This window comes from Topomyia yanbarensis, chromosome 2, assembly GCF_030247195.1.
Source record: "Topomyia yanbarensis strain Yona2022 chromosome 2, ASM3024719v1, whole genome shotgun sequence".
Taxonomy (NCBI): Eukaryota; Metazoa; Arthropoda; class Insecta; order Diptera; family Culicidae; genus Topomyia; species Topomyia yanbarensis.
Window position 1 is genome coordinate 202,867,243 of NC_080671.1, and position 24,319 is coordinate 202,891,561.

At 37.4% G+C, this 24,319-nt stretch overlaps 1 protein-coding gene across 2 annotated transcripts in view; it reads left to right on the forward strand.

Annotated features, from left to right (window-relative positions):
• Positions 1-5,570: 5,570 nt before the first annotated feature.
• The window catches only part of LOC131682728 (uncharacterized), a 139,175-nt gene continuing 120,426 nt past the window's right edge, over positions 5,571-24,319 (forward strand). The window contains exons 1-2 of one of the 2 annotated variants that reach the window (XM_058964424.1): positions 5,637-5,657; positions 6,049-6,236. The gene's annotated coding sequence lies outside the window, so the exon portion shown is untranslated. Of the gene's footprint in view, positions 6,237-24,319 lie in introns of both variants that reach the window. The other variant, XM_058964425.1, reaches the window with a different exon arrangement.

Sequence of the window (24,319 nt, forward strand, 5' to 3'; positions counted from 1 at the left end):
CAGTGAGCCCAAGTACACGAACTCTTCAACCACCTCGATTTCGTCGCCACCGATGCAAACTCGAAGCGGGCGGTTCTTATTCTCTTCTCGTGAACCTCTTCCTATCATGTACTTTGTCTTCGACGTGTTGATGCCGACGCGCTTGGCTTCTCTTTTCAGTCTGATGTAGGCTTCCTCCATCTTCTCAAAGTTTCGTGCAATAATATCAACGTCATCGGCGAAGCCAAGTAGCTGAACGGACTTTGTGAAAATCGTACCACTCGTGTCGATCCCTGCTCTTCTTATTACTCCTTCCAGCGCGATGTTGAATAACAGACACGAGAGACCATCACCTTGCCGTAACCCTCTGCGTGATTCGAAGGGACTCGAGAGCGTCCCTGAGACACGTACTACGCACATCACCCGATCCATCGTCGCCTTCACTAATCGCGTCAGTTTGTCCGGGAATCCGTACTCGTGCATAATCTGCCATAGCTGATCTCGATCGATAGTGTCGTATGCGGCTTTGAAGTCGATGAACAAATGATGTGTGGGCACATTGTACTCGCGGCATTTCTGCAGTGCTTGACGGAGAGCGAACACCTGGTGAAAGCCGCCTGGTACTGCCTCACGAACTCTCTTGCAATTGGTGATAGTCGACGGCATAGTATTTGGGAGAGTACCTTGTAGGCGGCGTTCAGCAGGGTGATTGCTCGGTAATTACAGCAATCCAGCTTGTCGCCCTTTTTGTAGATAGGACACACGACACCTTCCATCCACTCCTCCGGTAAAATCTCCTCCTCCCAAATCTTGGTAATCACCCAGTGCAGCGCTTTAGCCAGTTGCTCGCCACCGTGTTTTAGTAGCTCGCTTGATATTTGGTCAACCCCAGCGTATGTACGCCGACTAATCTCCTCCTGGATTTCTTGGAGATCCGGAGCCGGTAGTGTAATGTCTTCCGCGCGTGCTCCCAGGTGCGTTACCGTGCCATCCTCGCCGTCTGCTGCATCGCCGTTCAGGTGTTCTTCGTAGTGCTGCCGCCACCTCTGGATCACCTCACACTGGTCCGTGAGAAGATTCCCGTTTGTATCTCTGCACATGTCGGCCTGTGATACGTGGCCCCTGCGCGAGCGGTTCAACTTCTCGTAGAAAGAAAACAATGCTACACCCGCTTTAATGGTCATTTTAAATATATTTGTAGTTGGGACTGTGGCCACACTTAAAATTATGGCGCCACTGAAATATGAGCAAGCATATGGGAGATAGCCCGGATAAAATTTTACAATAGCATTTACCCTACAAACAATCATAAAACAATAAATATTATAGTTATTACTGTTTCAACATTGTTCGATGCCAAGTTCTTGCAGTAGATTTACAATAAAATTTCGTGTAACAATAAATTTAACTGCTCGGCAAAAAAAAACTGATACAGTACATTCACATTAAATTTTAGTATTTTCGAGAAAAAAAATGTATGGATAAAAATTGATTTTTTTTAATGTTAAGATACATAACCACCCCCTTTTTCACTGTAAAAGTCTATTTTACATTGAAATTTACTGTAAAAACGTTAAAGTTTATTGTTTTTGTATTGTAGCATAACACTAAAACTTACTGTAAATTATTGTAAAATTACCGTACTGTCACAGTGAAAATCATGGTTTTATTACTGTACATTTCTATTCGAGAGACCACTAGTGAAAAATTGTTCCCAAACCTGAGGGGTAACCCATCAGCAAATGATTGTTTGAGACTGTGAATAAAAGGTGGAGCTAGTGCTCTGGGAAAATTGCCGGATCGATGTTTTTGTGGGAATTTCCTCATAGTATTATGTCTGTTAGTCTGTGATTTTACCTTACTACACGATTGGCGATTCTACGTTGAAACCGCTTACAGATAGCGCTGGAAGCAAAGTGTTACTGATTTGATTCTGTTCTGTCATAATGCATATATTTTCTGTAAACATTGGTAAAAAATAACTTTTGAACACCAAATCTCGAGTACTTTTTCAAATGGACGTAAGTAACATTGAGAGCCTCTCTTTGTTTACTTTCTCTTTCGTTTATTACGACGTCATTACAACACTTTGTACTAATTTTCCAGTACATATCGAAAGCCGACGGTTTTTACTACAATATTATGCAAAGAGTAGAGTAGTAAATGTTGAAATGGCCGAGTAATGAACAGAAGAGAAAGACCTCAAAGAGAATCTCTCATTGTTACTTACGTCCATTTGAAGAAGTACTCGAGAAATCAACGATCAATTTGTTGATAATTGTTTATGAAAATGAAGGAAAACCATCATTTTATAAGAAGATGAGTAAACATATTGGGAAAAGGGTGTAAAACATAGTGGTTTCTAATATTATTCGCAGAGCTATATGTGTGCTGTTCCGAAATGTAATTTTTTGAGAACCGTAGCCGCCGCAACAGCATTTCCCGTTCCACCTAAATTAAGCTAAACCTTCATGAGATGGTGTTAATTCATGAAACACTCCAGATAACGCGAGGAAAGAATACAGTGACAAAATCTCATTTTCGTGCGGAATGCTTATATGCATTTTACAAGTAAAACATTAGTTTACGAGACATTTTATTTATGTAGAAATAGTTTACTAGATAGCATAGGGAAGATACAATAATTATCTTTGTACTACAAAAACTCATTATTCCAAAAATAAACATAATTGTAAAGATAGTCAAATATACACGCAATCTCATATTCGTACAGTACACATATTTTTTCTCAAATCAATTGAAATTTCTATAATAAATATTCAATGTGGTAGCTTTTGTTTGTAATTACAGTTTTCAATCGTATTGGAATGCTGACCACTAGTTTTGGTGTGTATTCAACTTAAATTCTATCCCATTCTTCTAAATAGTAGTTTCTAAGATCATTCTCATTATTTTTCTAATCAGTTAATAAACGGGGTCCGCAGTGGAGAATCCATAACATTTAAACAATTTAAAATTTACTCTGAACGTTTTTTGCACGCTTTAGGCTTTAGGTTCTTCTCCTTATTGAATTTCCAATATCCACCATTTCTTGGTAAAAGTACCATTTTACGGAAGCTTTGCTTTAAGATTTATTTTAAGATATTCATATTTAAATACACATCCATCATTCCATCAATGATGACTAAATTTCTAGCACTTCTAGTGGACCTAGAATACCCCATACAATAAATCCACTGTCCCTGCGCTTAGCTGCTGTTATAAGACGGTCTAGTAAGGTCTGAGTTCGATTTTCTCCACTCGAAACAACATTCATTTGAGTCAAAGATGTTGAATTTGGACTCGTAGACAAAGTTTGCAATCTTTCCAATATTCCAATAAAATGTTTCAATGTTGTTTAGTAAATATAAATTCAATACTTTGTTCTTCTCATTGATGAGCAGCTTCTTGCTCAGAATACAGGCATTGTAATTGTCAAGCCGTAAAAGAGCAGACTTATACTTAAATGCTATGATTCAATTTATTTACCATGTATATAACATTAATTACTTGATTTTCCATAATTTTTCTAATTAAAAATCGTTTATCCCTCATCGTAATTTTTTTACGGTTCAAGTTTTTCGCAATATTTGTTGTACGTTTCGCCACATAAAAGTTTTTAACGACATGTTAAATAGTTGGACGCAACCTTTGAACAATTTCAAAGATTTCATGAAGTGGTTTACCTTCATTTTGGTGAGTAATAATTAGTTTTCGTCCCATAATGGCAGGTAGTTTGCTTTTTAACCCTTACGTTAATTTGAGGGAATTTCTTAAAGTAGTGTAGGAGAAACTGTGCCAATGGACCTTTTTTGTAGTCATAAAATCTATTTTTCTAAGTAAAACAAAAAAAAAGAAATAACAGGTCTTAAATTACAAATTAATTGACTTTTAAAAAGTGTACGAATATGAAATTATGCCATTTTCACACCAAGTAATGATTTTTTCTGTGTAGTGTACGGAAACTTGCACACTTTTGATTACAAATGATAAGAAAATGACAGATGATGATTCTACTACCACATTTACAAAACGATACCTATATTAAATAGCGCAAACATTTATGAAACAATATTGAACATATACACTAGAGGTGTACGAATATGCACGCAGGAAAAAGATTTGTAGGTTCAATAAAATTATGCATTAAATTCAATAAATTAAATTATTGGTCGGGAGACAATAAAATTATTTATTGAATTCAATAAAATTTATTTATTGTTTCAATAAAACAAAATTATCGTTCCGTTTTTCAATAATTATTTTATTGAATTTAAAAGAAAATTATTGATACTAAAAATGTATTTATTGAAAGCAAAAATTTGTTGTTGTTCTAATAAAAAAATATTTTCAAACCAATAAGTTTGTTTGTTAAAGTGATAAACAATAAATGATTGGATTCAATAACACATATTTTTGGTTTAAATATGCTAATTTTTTCTGCGTGTATCATACACAGCCGATCCTTCTCTCTGATAGTCTTCACTGAATCTCCTACGTAGTTCAAAATATGAAGGAGTTTGACATTGGTACTGATTGTGTCTCGGTTTCGAGTTGGAACTTTATTTATGGAACGATTTTTTAGAACCTCAATAATACCCCGATTACATTTCGAAGAATAATTGCAAATAAATCTAAATTTCTTACTCGTTTCATTCATATTTTGGCAGTGGTAAGCTTTTTCCGAGAAGAAAATAAAGTTTTTGTTGTAAGCTACGACTCACTTGTGGGTGAAAAAAAGCAAACTGTATCACTTTGCCCGTTCATGAGCTGAATCATAGGTGTCGCATGACTAATTTTGGTTTTGCCGCAAATCGCCAATACCCCGAGTGTCCCGGTCAAACCATTCGGAATTTGATGCGGAATCCTGAATGGAGTCAGTATGGATACCAAATCAAATGCAACAACCGATTGAGTCGGAATGGGTTGTTGCATTTGCTTTGGAATCTATACTGACTCCATAGACTTTTCTACGGCTCATGTACGTATACGTCACATGACACAAATACTACATCACCAGCTGGTGGAAAATAGTAAACAAAGACGGCAAAAGCAAATGGGATTGTTTTCAACCAGAAAGCTACATTGGTGTTCGTGAGACTAACCGACAATAACTCAATAATTATAATAAACAAATTATTCAGAAATCCGAACCGGTTCCGGAACGAGTTTAACTGTCCTCTAAGAACGGTTGGTTTCAAAATCGTCCAATGAAGGACGTTCGTTGGACCAATTTGGACAACGTCCAAATAACCGTTCAACGAACGTCCATCGTTGGACCCGTGTTGAACGATTTTGAAACAAATTTTTGGACGTCTCAGTGGGTGGTGTGGAGTCAAAAGAACTTAATTTTAGGTAGTTTTTCGTTTGCGTGTATGTTGAAATATTCGCCTCAGAAAAAATCGACATTAGTATGTGTAATGTTTACCTTTCAATTTATTTGCTTCTCGTATATGGTTCGCACAACGCAAAATGTAAACAAAACCCTCTCAACTCTCGAAATCTCACGATGTAACTCACGATCTGAGATCGCTCTCTTTCTCTGAGTGAAGCATGCCTATTAGGTCCGAAGCAGATTTGGTTTCACTACTCTGTCATTCGCGAGCAAGTGTCCGATTAGAACGGTTGGGTAGGATTTGTTTGTTGATGGTATCTAAATGTAATTAAATTTATACAGTGTAAGTTAAAGATGGTCTGGAACTATTTATAGCAACTCGATATAAACCGTGAAATAAAATGCGAGAACATTAAACCTTTTAAAGGAACTGCAATATATTGATGAGCACGTATTCAAGTAAATAGCGGAAATTATACCCATTCCAGACGTCTGCCATTCGAATACATGCCTGGAAGGTGCGTTTCGTTCAATAAGTATAGGCATAGGTGTGTGAGTGTATATAGTGGCTGATGACTGTCTCGCCTTGTGAGCTGGTGTGAAGAAGCTCTCTTTGGCACCGCCTGCTATATTCTGTTGCCTGGCAGTTTGCGAGACAGATGACTGCTAGATGAGTGAAAAAATCAATCAAATAAATCTTCATTAATTATGGTGTTACGTTTCTGCTACATTAGGCCTGCTTTGTTTTATAAAAGTGCTTGTGAAATAAAATAAACCTCAAGAAAGTGTTCTGCTGTGAAAACAAATTAACATAGAAGAAAAGTATAAGTTAGTGTAAATTAAGATTCTTTAAAATCAAGTAGTGGTGTAATCAAATAACTCACTAAACATTCAGTGTCAAAGCGTTAAGAACATATAGAGGGTGAGTGAAATATTTTGAAAAATTTCTAGAGCGAGGTTATACTTGTTCGTATACTAGGTCATTCGAAACTAACGTGAGAAACCAGATTTGGTGCCAGAAGATATCAAACATGGTGGACATGAATCGATTTTTCATTAAATTCGTTTTTCGCTAGGAAAAAATAAAAGGAACATAAAATATTGTTCTTTAATGATATGCAATTTAAAACTTCCACCCCTTGCGTACATACTCTCAACAAGTCACTCTTCTATACGACAAACCCATCTCACCGCTAGCACACTTAGTCGTTTTTCTTTCGCTGGTCATAAACACGATTGAATATAATTCAAATTGCTTTGAACTTTATATGCACCTCAAATCATTTTTATCATGACTCAAGTTGTTATATTTTGCCAAACATGCTAAGGTGATTTTTCTGTTTCAATGTACTATAGAAAATGGCAAACTATTAAAACTTAACTGCGAATCGGTTTCAATCTTTTCACACTAGCATTCAAATTGTGTTTTGAGGTTTTATGGCGTTTTTTATTATGCTGTATTTCTCAAACCTGTAGTATACATGGTGCGTACGATAGAAAACCAATCCCCTTCAACTTCTAGGATCTCTTTTACTCTATCTTTATTTGTGAAGTTAGCTGGCTTCCATATTTTGACCTCGTTTTATAACCCATTGCCCAATGTTTTTACTTATTCCTAAATCCCAAAAAAGAGCATGTAAAAGAGAGAAGAGCCATTTTTCGTTTTATGGCACTCATATTTTTCCTGCTCTGAAGTGGATATTCGTGGTTAGTCCCACACCGTTGGCTTTTTGTGCGCGAAGAAAGCCATTCGAAAAGGAAAAAAACGAGTGAAAATTTATGATTATTTGATCAGTCTTATTTTTTAATTTATGTAAATAATTTTTCATAGCTTATCGTGCCAGCTCGCTTTCGACTACGACCTGATGCAATCGTGCGAAGAGAGCAATACTAAAGGTCTTGATCTCACTCTCCCAGTTTTGTTTGTGTTTTATGACAAGCATTTCCAAGTATGCGTGAATTAAATTTATGTTTTTATTACACACTACCAGGCGATTACGAATGTCAGGGCACTGTGTCGATTTTACTTATAGCTGGACAAACATTAAATATTAATCTAAAATTTTATCCCTAATCCGTTAAACCAGCTGTCGCTTTTCCACGAGTTTTTTCAAGGATCTCAGAGCTACAGATAACAGACGCTAAGGCGAGAACAAAGTTGATTCAAAAATCTAAACTATCAGTCATATCCAGCTTTTTACGTGCCATATTCGTAAAATATCAAAAGCCCTTATATTGGCAATAATCGTTTACGCCATCCAAAGGGAAATTCTTGTTTCAGGCAAAAATGCCATTAGTATTTTTCACAACAATCTGGCCATTTCGACACAAGAGCAATATTTTAAGTTGTCTTATGAGAAAATTTGAATCAAATATTCATTGCTTTCTTGTAGCTTTTGAACATTCCGCGCTATCGCCTTGGTTTAAAAAGGTAAGTTACATATGACGATTTTCATTGAAAAATCCCGGGGCGGTGGATTGAAAAACCCCAATTCTTGAGCGTTTTTTCAAAACGTCATATCTGCAATGAGTTACTCTCTGTTTCTACTTTCTCTTTCGATTTTTACGGCGTCACTATAACACTTTTCACTTATTTTGCAGTACAGATCGAAAGACGGTGGTTTTAACTAGCATATTATGCAAAGAGCTGAGGGATAAATCTTGAGCGTTTTTTCAAAACGTCATATCTGCAATGAGTTACTCTCTTTGTTTACTTTCTCTTCTGTTAATAATTCGGTCACTTTAACATTTATCCCTCAGCTCTTTGCATAATATGCTAGTTAAAACCACCGTCTTTCGATCTGTACTGTAAAATAAGTGAAAAGTGTTATAGTGACGCCGTAAAAATCGAAAGAGAAAGTTTAAACAGAGAGTAACTCATTGCAGATATGACGTTTTGAAAAAACGCTCAAGAAATGTTAAAGTGACCGAATTATTAACAGAAGAGAAAGTAAACAAAGAGAGTAACTCATTGCAGATATGACGTTTTGAAAAAACGCTCAAGAATTGAGTTCTTGTCGCTCGGTCTCACGAACACTTCTGCAGCTTCCTGGTTGAAAACACTCCCATTTGATTTTGCCGTCTTTGTTTATTATTTTCCACCAGCTAGTGATGTAGTGTTTGTGTCATGTGCCGTGTACGTACATGAGCCGTAGAAAAGTCTATAGTAAATTGCATGTTCGTTTTGTAAAACCTAGAGACTGTATTGTAGAGTCCCATAAAGAATAATGCGCAAAACTCCATAAAATGATGCCTACTTCTTTGTTCCTGGCACCCATTGCTTTTGCTGTTACTTTTGGGGTTTTCGATTGATTGACACCGGTGTAGTGGAGTGCACTAAAACTGCACCGTTTTTGCACTTTCTAGCAGAAGTGCAGAAAACTTGGTATGTTCCATTGACACTTCTGCTAGAAAGTGCAAGACCAGTGCAATCTACTACACCGGTATCGATCAATCGAAAATCCCATTTGAGTGACTTCAACCGAATAAATTATTAGGTTTTACACCTACCGATATAACCCCATAAACTGAGACGAATGAATTTCCTTTGACAATTCTCGGTGGTTTGTTTACATGGGAGTTACGTGAGTTCGAATGGAACAGATGAGCACCCGTTGCACTGGTTGCACTCGCACTCACGTAACTGACAAAGTAAACAAATCACCGAGAATAATTCTAGAGAAAACTTTCAATAGGACGTAAGTAACATTTAGAGCCTCTCTTTGTTTACTTTCTCTTTCGTTTATTACGACGTCATTACAACACTTTGCACTAATTTTCCAGTACATATCGAAAGCCGACGGTTTTTACTAGAATATTATGAAAAGAGTAGAGTAGTAAATGTTGAAATGGCCAAGTAATAAACAGAAGAGAATGACCCCAAAGAGAATCTCTCATTGTTACTTACGTCCTATTGAAAATTTTCTCTAGAATTATTGTCAAACATGAATATAATTCATCATGAGTTCACTCGTGTCGTCATCTTGTAGAACTCAATTACACAATAAATTCATACGAACTAAATTGAAAACTTTCTGTTTCGTGGCTTACAGCACTTTATTTATAATACATTGTACATTGGTACAAAAATACAATATACTGATCCTGGGAGCACTGGAAGCTAAAGATCGCTTTTTATCGCTCCAGTTTCCGGGCACTTTTTGGGTGGAAAACCGTCGGTTCCACCTAGTCATCGTATCTTATCGCTAAGAAAATTGTCCGCACCCGCTTACTCAAGTTTTTGAGCAAAGTTTCCGATCGGTCGCAAAGCTCCAGCGTTTCTTCTTCAACCTCTTCTCGGGTGCAGGCAAAGCGCAAGCCAAACTGTAATTTTTTTTGGAAAACGTCAGGTATAGTAACCAATCATATCATGGCCAAGGACATTTCTTGAGCGTTTTTTCAAAACGTCATATCTGCAATGAGTTACTCTCTTTGTTTACTTTCTCTTTCAATTTTTATGGCGTCACTATAACACTTTTCACTTAATTTACAGTACAGACCGAAAGACGGTGGTTTTAACTAGCATATTATGCAAAGAGTTGAGGGATAAATGTTAAAATGACCGAATTATTAACAGAAGAAAAAGTAAACAAAGAGAGTAACTCATTGCAGATATGACGTTTTGAAAAAACGCTCAAGATTTGTTCTGCTTATGGGCAAGAAACACATAAGACCAACGAGAAGATGCAAAATGGAGAAAAAGAAATCAGCTATCGGATGGGTGTGTTGTGATAACTGCAGCGAATGGGTTCACGCAACCTGCGCTCGGATCGGAGCCTAACTTCTAGCGAAGGCAGAAAACTTCTGGTTTTTCTGCGAGAAATGTGCTGTTAAAGGGTGCCTGATGTGGAAGCCATCTTCGAACGGCATCCGGGTCAATCCCGTTAGCTTATCCAAAATAGACGCAAAGATTTCGGAGTAAACAACAGTTATTCAAAAGCTGCAGATGGAGCTTGACACGCTCAGATCTCAACACAAAAAGTCTATCAACCGTCTCCACAAAAAACTCAGCGAAGCTCTACAACAATATGAAAAGTGCGCATCGCACTTGCAGGCGCTAACACAAATTGAAGAAGAAATTGAAAACATCCAATCGGGATCTAGGCTGGCAAGCATCTGTTCACAGACTTTACCTTACCGTTTAGGATAGAGCCTTATTGTCTCTTGCTGTATGAAGAAGCCGTCTTCACTCCACTCGGTCCATTGCTGCTTGTCGCTAGCGTCGAGGTCTTCGAAGGGTCTGCGGGTCGTCCTCTATCTGGTTGATCCACCGTGCTCGCTGTGCGCCCGTCTTCTTGTTCCTGTAGGGTCGCCCTCAAGAACCATCTTCACCGGGTCGTCGTCCGGCATTCTTACGACGTGTCCAGCCCATCGCAAACGCCCTATTTTTGCGGTATGCGCGATGGATGCCAGCAGCTGATGCAACTCATGGTCTATTCGCCTGCGCGATGTTCCGTCTTCCATCTGCACACCACCATAGATGGTACGCAAAAGCTTTCGTTCGAAAACTTCAAGGGCGCGTTGGTCCTCCACGAGTATAGTCCAGTTCTCGTGGCCGTAGAGGACCACCGGTCTAATCAGCGTCTTGTAGATAATCAACTTCTTTCGGCGACAAATTTTGTTCGACCGGAGCGTCCTCTGGAGTCCAAAGTAGGCACGATTTCCCGCCAAGATAAGTCTCTGAATTTCTCTGCTGGTATCATTGTCGGAGGTTACCAGTGACCCCAAATACACGAATTCGTCGACCATCTCGATTTCGTCACCGTCAATCTGAACTCGGGATGGGAGGTTCAGATTGTCGTCTCTAGAACCTTATCCTCTCATGTATTTTGTCTTCGAAACGTTGATGGCAAGTCCAATCCTGCTGTCTAGCTTTCAGTCTGACGTACGTTTCCGACATCGCCTCAAAGTTCCGTGCCATTACGTCAATGTCGTCGGCGAAGCCAAGAAGCTGGGGCGACATTATGGAACCATTTCGAATCGACTTTTTCATACAAGCTTGCATACAATAAACCTTTCGTTTCGAAATGCGTAATGCCACCCCTGGACGAACTTCCTGAAGATCGTGCCACTCGTGTCTATCCCCGCTCTCCTTATTACACCTAACGCAACGTTGAACAGCAGATACTCGAACAACGCACATCACTCGATCCAACGTCACTTTGACTAATCGCGTTGGCTTATCCGGAAAACCGTACTCGTGCAGTATCTGCCATAGCTGATCTCGATCGATTGTGTCATACGCCGATTTGAAATCAATGAACAAATGATGTGTGGGTAGGTTGAATTCGTGGCACTTCTGCAGAACCTGCCGAATCGCGAATATTTGGTCCGAGGTGAATACCGCTTGGTGGTGCCCCACGAACTCCTTTGCAAATGGTGACAATCGGCGGCAAAGAATTTGAGAGAGGACCTTCACCTTAGAGGCGACGCTAAGTAGTGTGATCGCAGCAATCCAACTTGACCATCCTGAAATCTGCATTTAATCCCAACCTTCTCATCGCCAATTGTGTTGAGTATTTGCCATGAACGCCTTCTGCTTGACCTGTCAGACTTCACAACTGACCGTCTGTTTATCGGTGGTGATTTCAACATCAATTCAAGGAATTAACAAGGACCCCTTAGTGATTGAGCGGGCTTAACATAATGGACTCTTCCCCAACTCCAAAAAAACGTAAGCTATAATTTTCAGTAGAGAGTAACTTACTCCCAACTCGGGTGTAGTGTTTTGCGGCGAAGCGATTCAACTCTCGGAAGCGGTAACAAACCTAGGCCAGCAATTGAACACCAAAATCAACTGGACGAAACAAGTAAACGCCATCACTACAAAAGTTTTCAACACTGCGCGTGTTTTCTTGACAGTTCTTGCTGTGGGAACGAGAAGGAAATTAATCCAAGCAGTAGTGATGCCAATCCTTAACTACGGTGATATTTTTTACCCTGGAATATCGACAGCACAAAAATCAGATTCATCGCTGTTTTAAAGCGGTAATCCGTTTTGTTCACGGCCTACGACACAGAGACTCCACGCAAAACTTCAGGAACAGGGGGAAACAGGGATGTGACCTGCATCAATACTTCCACGTTCGGGTCTATTGTTTCATATGGCTGGGCTATCATGGACAACTCCCCGAATATCCACAACAGCATATGCAAAGGGAAAGGATGAAACTAGCCAAAACCTTTGTAATTCCACATTATGCATCGAACGCTAGAAGAAGCATGCTGATAGAAGGTGCCTCTCTGTGGAATCGTCTGCCGCTTGCAGTAAAATCGATGCATTTAGCGACGAGCTTCAAGAAAGCGGTTAAGAGCGTAAGTAACTAAATATATACCTTTCCAACTTCTACGTTTGTTGCAAACCTTGTTTTCCACTGTTAGATTATTCTTTATTCTTCTTTGACCTGAATCAATGTTAATATAACAATAGTTGACATTAAATTACAAATAAAGTGTTCACATAAACATAAACAACACCTTCGGTGAAACCTACTTTTGGAAGATATTTCTTGTGGGCATTTTTTTTTTTAAATGACGTGATTGAAAATATCCCCACAGCATGGTATTACACATTGACGTGGTTTGGGGGCTTTTGCACTAAAGCAGTACTACAGTGATTATATCACATAGTAACTTTGAGTACGACTACTTTCTTTTTAGTTATGCTACATTGTGATCAAATTTCGCACTTGGCGACTTTTATTCTACCACTTAGCCATGGTTAGGGTTGTGGTACCGGTAATACCGGTACCGAAAATCCCGGGAATACCGACCCATTGGTTGGTAGCGTACTACCGGTACTGTACAAAAGCCAGTACCGGTATTTTCGGTGCCATACCATTTTTTATGAAAAATTTGTGGACTCTCTAGGTGGACCTGTTTAAAAATATCGGTGAGCAAGATGACTTTTAATTATATTCATGTCGGCTTGAACCTTCGTTCGAACCGGTCACAAATCTTAATAGCTCCTGGTTTACCTAGAGTTTTTCAACAGCAACAGTCATTCTCAAGGCTACCTATATTTTCGCTCGATCAGTCTTTCTCAAGACTACCTATATTTTTTTCTACAATTAGTCTTTCTCAAGACTACCTATATTTTTTTCTACAATTAGTCTTTCTCAAGACTACCTACTTTTTCTACTCAATCAGTCTTTTTCAAGACTAAAACATTTTTCAAGAACAATTCAGCCTAAAGAAATATTTAATTCTTTCAACATGCCTGGGTCCTCCCAGAAAGGCCGTGTTAATTAAAGCTAAACGGAAAAGGGTATCTTCTCCACCCGAAAATTCAATAGACTGCAGCAACTCATTCGATGTTTTATCCGAATGTGAAGCTGATGAAATTTCTAAATTTCCTCGCATTGTGCATAATTCGAATGAGAAGAAAACGCAATCACCTCCGCCTATAACAGTGATGATCTCCGACTTCAAAGTCTTTCGAATTGAGCTTTCGACGTTCCTTCCGGACGTGAAAGTCTCTTTTCAGATTGGCCGAAGAGGAGAATGTCGAGTTACAGCGGAGGAATTGATTGGCCACAAACGACTACTCCAATATCTTACGGAGAAGTTATATAAATTTTATTCATATGATTTCAAGACATAGACTATTCAAGACTGTCTTGAAATGGCTACCACAAGGTCAAGGTTTGGATGAAATATCTAACGAATTGAAACATTTACTTGGCTTTTCTCCTTCACAAGTTATTCTCATGAAGAGAAAGGCTAGCGGCGCACAGTGGGCAGAATGCTACTTTCGACGCTCATAACCTCTAGCGCCCTGGGTATATACCGTGGACGATTGGTGTGTTCAGCAAAGTATCGTGGATAGAAATGAGCATTATTTGACAACTTTGGTTTAGATCTAGACAAGTAGAAACTGATCTAGATCAGTTCTATCATTTGACAAAGGCATCCTATCAAAAAGTTTTCTTCGGTAAAGTTGTTTGTTTTGATATGCTAAACATATATACCAAAGATACTTATACTCTAAAACCTATGTAGATGGCGCTAAATGACATTTAAAAAAAATAGTCGAAAAAATTAATTTTTACATTTTTTATGAAAAAATCTCTGGAATTTTGGTTATTACTAAATCTTTAAAAACATACAATATTTAAAGAAGTTGCAAAGAGTGATAAATGTTTTCATGACATTTAAAGGGTGTTTTCATCATAAATATTGAAAATATATGACCCACAAAAATTTTAATAACCCTCGAAGCGGCAGATAGAGGCAGCTGAAATTTTGTTTGTGACTAGTAGAGACCTTTAACTTTATAACCACAAAGAGAAAAAGGTGAGGCAAGGTGGGGTTTATTATATATATATATATATATATATATATATATATATATATATATATATATATATATATATATATATATATATATATATATATATATATATATATATATATATATATATATATATATATATATATATATATATATATATATATATATATATATATATATATATATATATATATATATATATATATATTGGAAATAGGTAAAAATATATAATTCGCATGAAATAGTTCCTAGTTTGCTTGAGAGGTTTTGAGTAATCTTAAAAATATGTACATATTTTCTTATTTTTGAATTTAAATATAATATTTCGGATTTAAAAAACAAATTTAAAGTAATTTATAAAATAATTTTGTTCAAATACCTGATGTATCTCGTGCTTTCTGTGTGTTCTTTTTGTGTTTGCCAAATTGTAGTTCAGACATAAACCAGTGCTTATTCTTTGCTGGAAATATTTTGTATGAACGATTTAAGTTAATCCACTTCCGCTACCGTTTTCACCTTTAAGATTGAGTTTTTTCTCAATCTGACCTATCACCCCAAGATTCGATGATATGTTCGTTAAGAATTTTAAAAAGTGGTTTTTATGTTTGTCAGGAACATTTCGTACATTTGACAATTTAACCTGTTTAGAATATATGAACTTGTTCTTATTATTGTCATTTATCTTATAGTTTATTTAAGGTTCAAGTTACCTTTTTTGAGCATGTGTTAGTTTTGAACGCTGGGTAGTATGGGTAGGCAAAATTGTGTTCAGCTTTGCCACCGGATTATCCATTTAAACCTTTTCAAAACTCTAAAAGAAGAATATCAGTCGATTTATTAGATCACAACGATTCAAATCATACAAAATAGCTGCTGGAAAAACTATCGGTTTCGCTAAATGGTGCTTTTGAAAAAGTGGCTGTGATTTTTCGTCACACTACCACACCGTGCTGGGGTACGCAACACAACAGCGCAATGAAAAAACCACAGCCACTTTTTCAAAAGCACCGTACAGCTAAGCCGATGGTTTTTCCGGCAGGTATTTTGCATGAATTGAATCGTGATGATCTAATAAATCGACTGATATTCTTCTTTTAGAGTTTTAAAAAGGTTTAAATGGATAATCTGGTGGCAAAGCTGAGCACAATTTTTCTTACGCACACTACCAAGCCTTGAGGTAACTTGAGCCTTAACATAACCTTAATCTAGCTCTGACGTCTACAAAAATTAGGGTTTGAACTAGTCACACACAAAATTTCAGCTGCCGCCGCATATTGAATAATTATTGCGGAATTCGGAAACTGGCTATTTATCGTAGAAATACATCAATTCCGCCTAACCTAAATGTCTGTAGATAAAAAGCTTCACCTCGCCCCACTTTTTCTCTTCGTTATTATAAAGTTAATAGTCTATACTAAACACAAACAAAATTTGAGCTGCCGCCATCTGCCGCTTCGTGGGTTATTAAAATTTTTGTGGGTCATATTTTTCAGTATTTATGATGAAAGCACCCTTCAAATGTCATGATAACATTTATCACCCTTTGCAACTTCTTTAAATATTGTATGTTTTCGAAGATTTAGTAATAACCAAAATTTTCCAGAAATTTTTTCATAAAAAATGCGAAAATTATTTTTTTTTTCGAATATTTTTTTAAATGTCATGTAGCACCATCTACATAGGTATCTATAGGTATCTTTGGTATATATGTTTGGCATATCAAAACAAACAACTTTACGAAGAAGAAAAAAAGTTAGAAACATTAGAAACAAACTGATGATGAAAAATCATACACATTACTCCCTACTTCATAACTAGCAACGGTTAGATATATAATGATCTCGACAGCTTCTTTCAGGCCGAAATACGGTTCAAAAAGAATGTCACTTAATGTCACAAACCACGACTATATAAAATAACTTGAAATCGACAACTGATTATGAAGCTATGTTCTTAAATACTGCCTTTATAACAATTCAAAAAATAATTGTAAAATTGTAAAAATTACTTTCCACTGAACTAATTTAGTCCATTCTCACCACTCATCGCAGGTGATAATGGGCTTAAATGATTGAAATAACTTGCTAATGAAAATAATACCAAGAAATATAATTATGTATATATAAGTGAAATTGTATTTAATGTGCTTTTATTGAACGAGCATTTTAGATGTAAAAATAATATAATTGCACCCAAAAAATTTATGAATTCTTGAGTTTATTCTAAGAAATCAAAGAAATCGCATTTCTTTCACAAATTTTCATGTTTTTGATTCCTATCCCTACTTATAGGTTGCCACGATTCCAAACGCTTTCCCTGTATTTCATGGGAAGATTTTTCACCAACAAATCACCGTTCCGCATGTAAAATGTTCAAATAAAGCTTCTAACAGAGAACTATGTTTGTATAGAGATACGACTGAACACTGAAACCGAAAGTTCCAATCGATCCAAAAACAACCGTTTCAATCGTAAGTGTAAACAAATCTGGCGGACTCAGGAAGTAACGCGTGGGGGCACCGGATTTTTTTTTAAATTATTATATACGAAGATCAAAACTCTAAAAACAGATATACTTTTTAACAGATATACTTTTTAACTATTATTACACAAATAATATGTAAGTAAAATCTGTTCAAATGCATTTATATCCATTTTAAGCAGATTGAATGACAAAGCCATTGATCAAATTTTTTCTCCCTGATTTTATATGGTTGATGAATGCCAGATCTTAATATAATCGATGGTGTTCCTGCACAGTTTAAGTCGATAGAAATTGATCAACTTTTGTCTGACAACACAGTGTTCAGGAAATAAAAAAAAAACAGAATTTTTAACGACTAATTCGGTTTATTTATACAAACCGATACAGTGCATTTCAATGGCATTTTCATCTTTGCACAAAACTAATTAGTCAAAAAATCAATTTACTCAAAACTCAACGATACGCTCGTTCGAAAGACATTTGTTTAATTTAAAAATCTCGAAGCTTTCCTAATACTGACAGACAAAATAACTTAGTTAACCGTACAACCAGATTTACTTTTATTCTCTCCTCGTGTCTTTATATTTTATAACACGGTCTACGGCTTCTACAAGCTCAACACAAATTTGTCGAAGAGTGGGACGGGAGATGGTAAGGGTACAGGTGAATTTATTATACTTTCCGGGTATTAAGCTACAGCCAAAATCTTCACGTTGGTTTCGTCGAAGTTCTAGATATTTACTAGTGGAACATTATTCATATTCTCCAATATCAATAACCTTGGTAAGAGTTTAACTGCGATAACAGCTAAAGTTTTCTTTATAGATAAAGTTAAGAAAATTTTACAAAGAAAATGCTGCATTTATCTGAGGCCGAACAGTGGTGCGTTCAGATGTTGGTGAAGCTATTGGTACAATCAACAACGACCTCAACTTTGCCTTTATTCGATGCAACGTCGATGTTTCAATGGCCATTGGTGCATTCGATTGGCATGAGATGCTGGTTGGAAACGATTTAGATAAGGCAGTTACGGCATTCTATGATGTCATATATGAGATTCTTCGCCGTAAAAATGTGTCAGAAAAAAAGCAAACTGCTAAGTTTCTGTGGTGGAACCCCGAACTTGGTTGTCTACGCCTCGTACTCTGAAAACAACGAAAGCGAAACTTACATCATAGGACCGACGGCAACAAAACTATCCTTCGCCAATGTGCGTGGTTTGGAATCGAACCCAGGTGAGCTGCGTACAAGGCAATCGATTTACCAACTTCGCTATGTCATTCCCCTCAATTTTTTTTTTCTTTTTAGAACCCTTGGGGATTTTATACTCGATGATTAAATCAGTCTGCAGATGTCATTAGTCTTAAAATACTTACAAAGTTTTGAGGAAAATATGATTCGATGCAATGTACATATTATGAGACGAAACGTCACGAGATAGGAGAGGAGTGCTAAAATTAGTCAAAAACGATTTTTTAATGTACTTGCGTGGTTGACGATATAATTCGAATTGATATTGTATATAAAAATATTCGCTTATTTCCTCGGTAATGAATTTGTTACCCTTTTAGCCCACCATCATACCTTAATTTTTTCGCAACAATGCATTTCAAAGTGTTTCTTTTTCTTCCCCCATTTGTTTGGACATAATAAAAATCCACCCCTAGGTTGAGGAGTTCGACGGTATTGCAAACACCATCAAGCATATTGCGTGCATCAGTGCTACAGAAACTCTGAAAGACAATTGCTTTAAGATGATTATTGCATTACGCCTCGATAGTGGCGCATGGAGCCGACCGATTGGGCTTACAGGCCTGTTTTATATTGTTTCATACCCTGCACTTACCCATACTAACGCTCAACCACTAGCCTGTCCGCGCTGGCGTGGCTGGCTGGTGCGCAGTGTCGCCTGGCCGGACAAATCCTCAAAATTTTGTTTTGGATTTTTCATGATATAACTTTTTTTTCTGTTTGTAAACAGGTTGAACAGAGTCTTCTCAAAATATTACGTCTTGAGAACGGAAGTTAGATTTTTTACAGAACTTCAAATGTGAAAAGATGATCAATTCTGGAAAGATCTGTATTCAAACCTGTTATTCAAATGAATATAACTTTTTAGTTCAGATTCCGACTAGGGTCCAACTGGTTTCATTTCAAACTTTATTTGCTGGACTTATACTTGCCATTCTATTTAGTCAATGCAAGCCTTCTTCTCACTCAGACATGAAGAGCAAAAAATAAATCGCGTATTAAATTAAAATTATAATGTTCAAAGTGGCTGTACTTTTTTTTTGAAACAGTTCGGAAAGAACGCTTGTAGTTAATGACACTTGAAAATTAGTGTCCTTTCCGAAAATGCATGCCTTGTTTTGCCCCTTTCTGCCCTTTCTAAATATCTCACAGCATTATCAACAATTGAAAAAATGTGTATTCTGCTAAAAATTCACATTTTTTTTTGGAAAATTAATTGTCAGATATAGTGCCCTTTATATTCGTAAATATTGAATTTTCAAACCACCCTAAGTACCAAAATTTTGAGGCAAAAAAATAGCATCAAATATGAATTTAGCGCCACAAAATTACCCTAACGTGAAGTTTTCATCAAATTCGGGCCACTTTTGAGGTTTTGTCTGACATTTGTATGGAAGGTGATCACTGTGTGGCGGGTCGACGTGGTTTGGCTTTTGCTGTAAACCGAGTTTGATGACATTGTTCCACAGTTTAACGGCAGTGTTGGTGGACGGGGCTCGCAGTGGGGGTCATTGTGTGCTCATTTATCGGTCGACTTCGTCATCGTGCAGAGGCTAATTAAATTAATTTAATAATTAATTTAATAAATACAATAGTAGAAATCTAGTTGTCGTTTGGTAATAATTTTAGTTTGTAGTACTATACATTTATACACGCGAAGTCACATACGCGCGAGCACACGCGACAAACACGTCAACATACGAACGCTTAAGCCCTTCGCGATCATCTACGCACACCTATGCCCGCGATCGCGTAAACTTGATAACACTCCGGCAATTGTGTGAACGTTTTAGTACTTACGACGTTACAAACGCGGTCTCAAACGCGAACCCGCAATCGCGCGCGATCATGAATCGGTCACGTCCGGAAATCTTTAGCATTCATTCTAGCAATTTAGGTCCATACATTCAGTTGGACCAATCAAAAATTAAAAATAAAGCTCATATCCACTAGATCACGCGTTCTACGGCGACATGAATGGGAATTCTAATGATATGTAAGAACCCACTTTTTTGGAATCAACCGTACACCAAAAATCAAAAATTAAGTATCAGATTCACGGTCCGCACGCGATCATTCTAGAACACACGCGAATATGCGAAAGGCACACGGTTATGAAATAGAATGTATACACGCGAAGTTCATACACGTTAGCACACGCGACATACAAACGCGCACGCGACATACAAACGCACACGTGATCGAGCACGTTAACGTACAAATGTTCGAGCTTTTCGCGATGATACACGCGATCGCGAGTCCCTACGCCCGCACATACCTGAACCGTACAATGAATATCACATTCAGAATCACGGCCCTATACAATTGGCCTAATGCAGTGTTTTATTGGGCGACATTGCCTGTCTCGTCTGCAAATTGTAGTATGTGATTCTGACGGGGAGCCCTTCCGAGAACCTAGCTCTACAGCTCCAGTAGGACAACTCTCGAAAAAAAAAATTAGTTTGTAGTACTAGTGTACAATTGTTATGTGCTAGTCGTATGTCTATCTGTGTTCGTCTGAGTATTTGTGATAATTAGGTCAGGAAATGGATGGAGAACTGGCGTATATGATAGAATAGTGCCTAATACATCCGGTGTTCAATTTCTGCATTCGATTCTATTCATTCGGGGAGTTCGGATTGGATAAATTAACGTACAATTGATTTACCGAAGCACATGTATCATCCATTCCCGGTCGGCATGGCATGATTAAATTCTAACTGAATGCAATTATCGTTAATGATAAATAAACAACATTTGCTGTATTTGGACGAGTTAAACTAGTTTGATTGCATGTTACATGTGTTTTTATATTCTACTTCATTAGTCTGTTTCTTTTGTACTTCTATTAGTTTGCTTTTTCATTACTCATGTATACCAAAATAATATCGGTCAACTTATACACTTCTAATTAATTCTTTGCATCTGTTTTTCTTTATTCGGAATGTCATGATTCCTTTTATTACTAGATCTCCATACTATATACTCTAACTATACTCATTTAGGTACAAACGCTCGTGGCCTTCGCGATAACACAAACCTGCTCACAAACGCGACCATGCAATTGCAATCATCTACACATACTTGCGCCCGCGATTTCGCCAGCATGAAAACACCTCGGTAGTTAAGGCACTTATAAACCTACAAACGCGGTCTCAAGCATTAACCCACCACTCGCGCGATCATACAAAAGTCATACGGATATCTAACATCGGTCCTAGCAACCTAGACTCATACCTTCAGATGGACCAATAAAAAAAATTACGCTCATATTCACTAGGTAGCAATTAAGTGTCAGATATACGATCCGCTCGCGATCATTCAAAAATACACACCACATGATTATGAAATCGAAATTGTACACGCAAAGTCGCATACACGTGACAAACATGATAGCATACAAATGCCTTGAGCCTTTCGCGACCGTCCGCGGTAACTACACCCGCGATCTCGCAAACATCTCGGTGATAAGGTGAACGTCTCGGCGCATATAAATTTTCAAAGGCGGTCTCAAGCGTAAACCCAAAAACACCAGCGCTCGCTCTTCCGGAAGTTTCTATCAGCAGACTAGGTCCATGCGCTTAATTGGACCAATTAAAAAAAAGAAAACTCATATCCCCTGGACAACACGTTCCATAGCGACATGACCGGGAACTCTAGTAACATGGGGTAACTCACTCCCTGCCAGAATGTGAATTGTACACCGAAAACTAAATATCAGAATGACAGTCCGCGTTACCATCCAAGAACGCAAGTGAATATGTGAATGACAACACGGTTACTAAATCCAGTTTTGTACACGCAAGGTCACATGCACGCGAGCAAAGTTGTACAAAGTTGTGGCGAAAAAGTGAACTAAGTTCGTAATGTTTTTTAAAGTGTCTAATGCGAACTTTTTATGAAAAAGCGAAATACTGTTCGTTGGTAGCACTATCAAAGATTAAAAAAAAACAAGTTGAATTAACAAAATATTCAAGGTTGTCGGAGATATGGCCCATCACCCGATTCCTTTTTTGGCAGAGGTTTTATTATAGATTATTGAAGAAAAATGTCTTGTATTGTCGGATCGGTTTCCCAATTAAAAAAAATTCTTGCAAGAAAAACATGTTGACCAAAAATTGAGTTTCGTGGTGCTCAAAATTAAAAAAAAAATCATTGCAAAGAATCAAACGATGTTTGATGAAACAGGAAAGGAACACCAGAATGTAAATACAAACAATTCAAAACAATTTTTTTGAAAATCGGATGATTAGTTTTTAATATATCACTTTCAACGCAACGGTACTTTTCAAAAAAAACTTCATTCCGAGATTACTTGCTTTTAAACTTTTGTTTTAACTTCATTCGTGGTGGATCCAGCGCACTGCAAACGACTGTAATTTCAAATTTAGTGCTCCGATCTTGATGAAATTTCGCACAGATATTTCCAGAAGTATGTACTTTTAGAATATTCAGTAAATTTTATTTCGATTTATTGAGATCCAACTTTGTATATAACCCCTTAAGCCCTTCGCGATCAACAACGCACACCTACGCCCGCGATCGCGTAAACTTGATAACACTCCGGCAATAAGGTGAACGTTACAAAATTTCAAACGCGGTCTCAAACGCGAACCTACAAACGTCCGTATTCGCGCGATCATGAATCGGTCACATCCGGAAATCATAACCCTTCGTCCTAGCAACTTAGATCCATACATTCAGTTGGACCAATCAAGAAATAAAGCTCATATCCAGCAGACAACACGTTCCATGGTTACATGGCCAGGAACTCTAGTGATATGGAAGATCTTACTTTCTTCTAGTATCTGAGCCGTACACCAAAAATTAAGTATTAGATTCATGGTCCGCGCGCGATCAACCAAAAACACACTCGAATATGCGAAAAACACACATTAATAAAATAGAATTTATACACGCAAAGTTACATACACGTTAGCACACGCGACATACAAACGCACACGCGATTGAACACGTTAACGTACAAATGCTCGAGCCGTTCACGATGATACACGCGATCGCGAAACTTCTATGCCCTGAAACGTATAATGAATATTACATTTACAATCAAGCAGTGTTAGCAGTGCAATTTAAGCAGTGTTTAGTGGGCGACATTGGCTGTTTCATCTGCAATTGTAGTGTGTGATTCTGACGGGGAGCCCTTCCGAGAAATTAACTCTACAGCTCCAGTAGGACAACTCTAGAATAAAACAACATTTGTTTGGACATAATAACAGGGCTTACGACTTTTTGTATAAACTAAAAGTTTTAACATAGTTGGGTTATGATGGGTTGTCATATGTTATTTTGGCTATTCAATTGGCAAGCGATTACATGCAGTTAATGTTGTCAAAAGTTACGCGATGTAGTACTCAAATGAGAAAAGAGGATATGAAATAAACAGATCGGAAAACTAGAAGTGGCAGGGTCGTTAAGAACAATATTGATATCTTCCAAACCTATTACCTGGAGTCTACCCACGTGTCTCTCGGCAAAGGCAGATTTTTTTTTCTCTTTTCCATGTGAAACGGTTTAAAATTTTCTACGAATTGAAGATGGTCGAATTTTATTGTTGTTTGTTTTGGAATGTAACTCATCATATATCAATTTAGAAAGACATATGGGTTCTTAATTTAACTTATATATGTAGTACCAAACTGCAGACAATTATATCAAGCATTTCTGAGCAGGATTTTGCTAATCGTTCGTTGTGCATTACCAACCCCCTGTTATTTTAATGAAATATGATGACTAGTTATAGTCTAACAAAGTTAAATTTGTTGTTCAACCATTTTCGTTCATATCTGACAATAAAAGTAAAATATGCCTGTCACAGTTTTGCGTTTCTAAAATCCTCAGCATCGAAAACAGCACACATTTATCAACAGCACACATTTATCAACAGCTCCCCACCATAGACATTTTTCGAACGCTTTGAAGTGCGAAACACGAAGCCAGTAGCGAGCAATATTTGTACT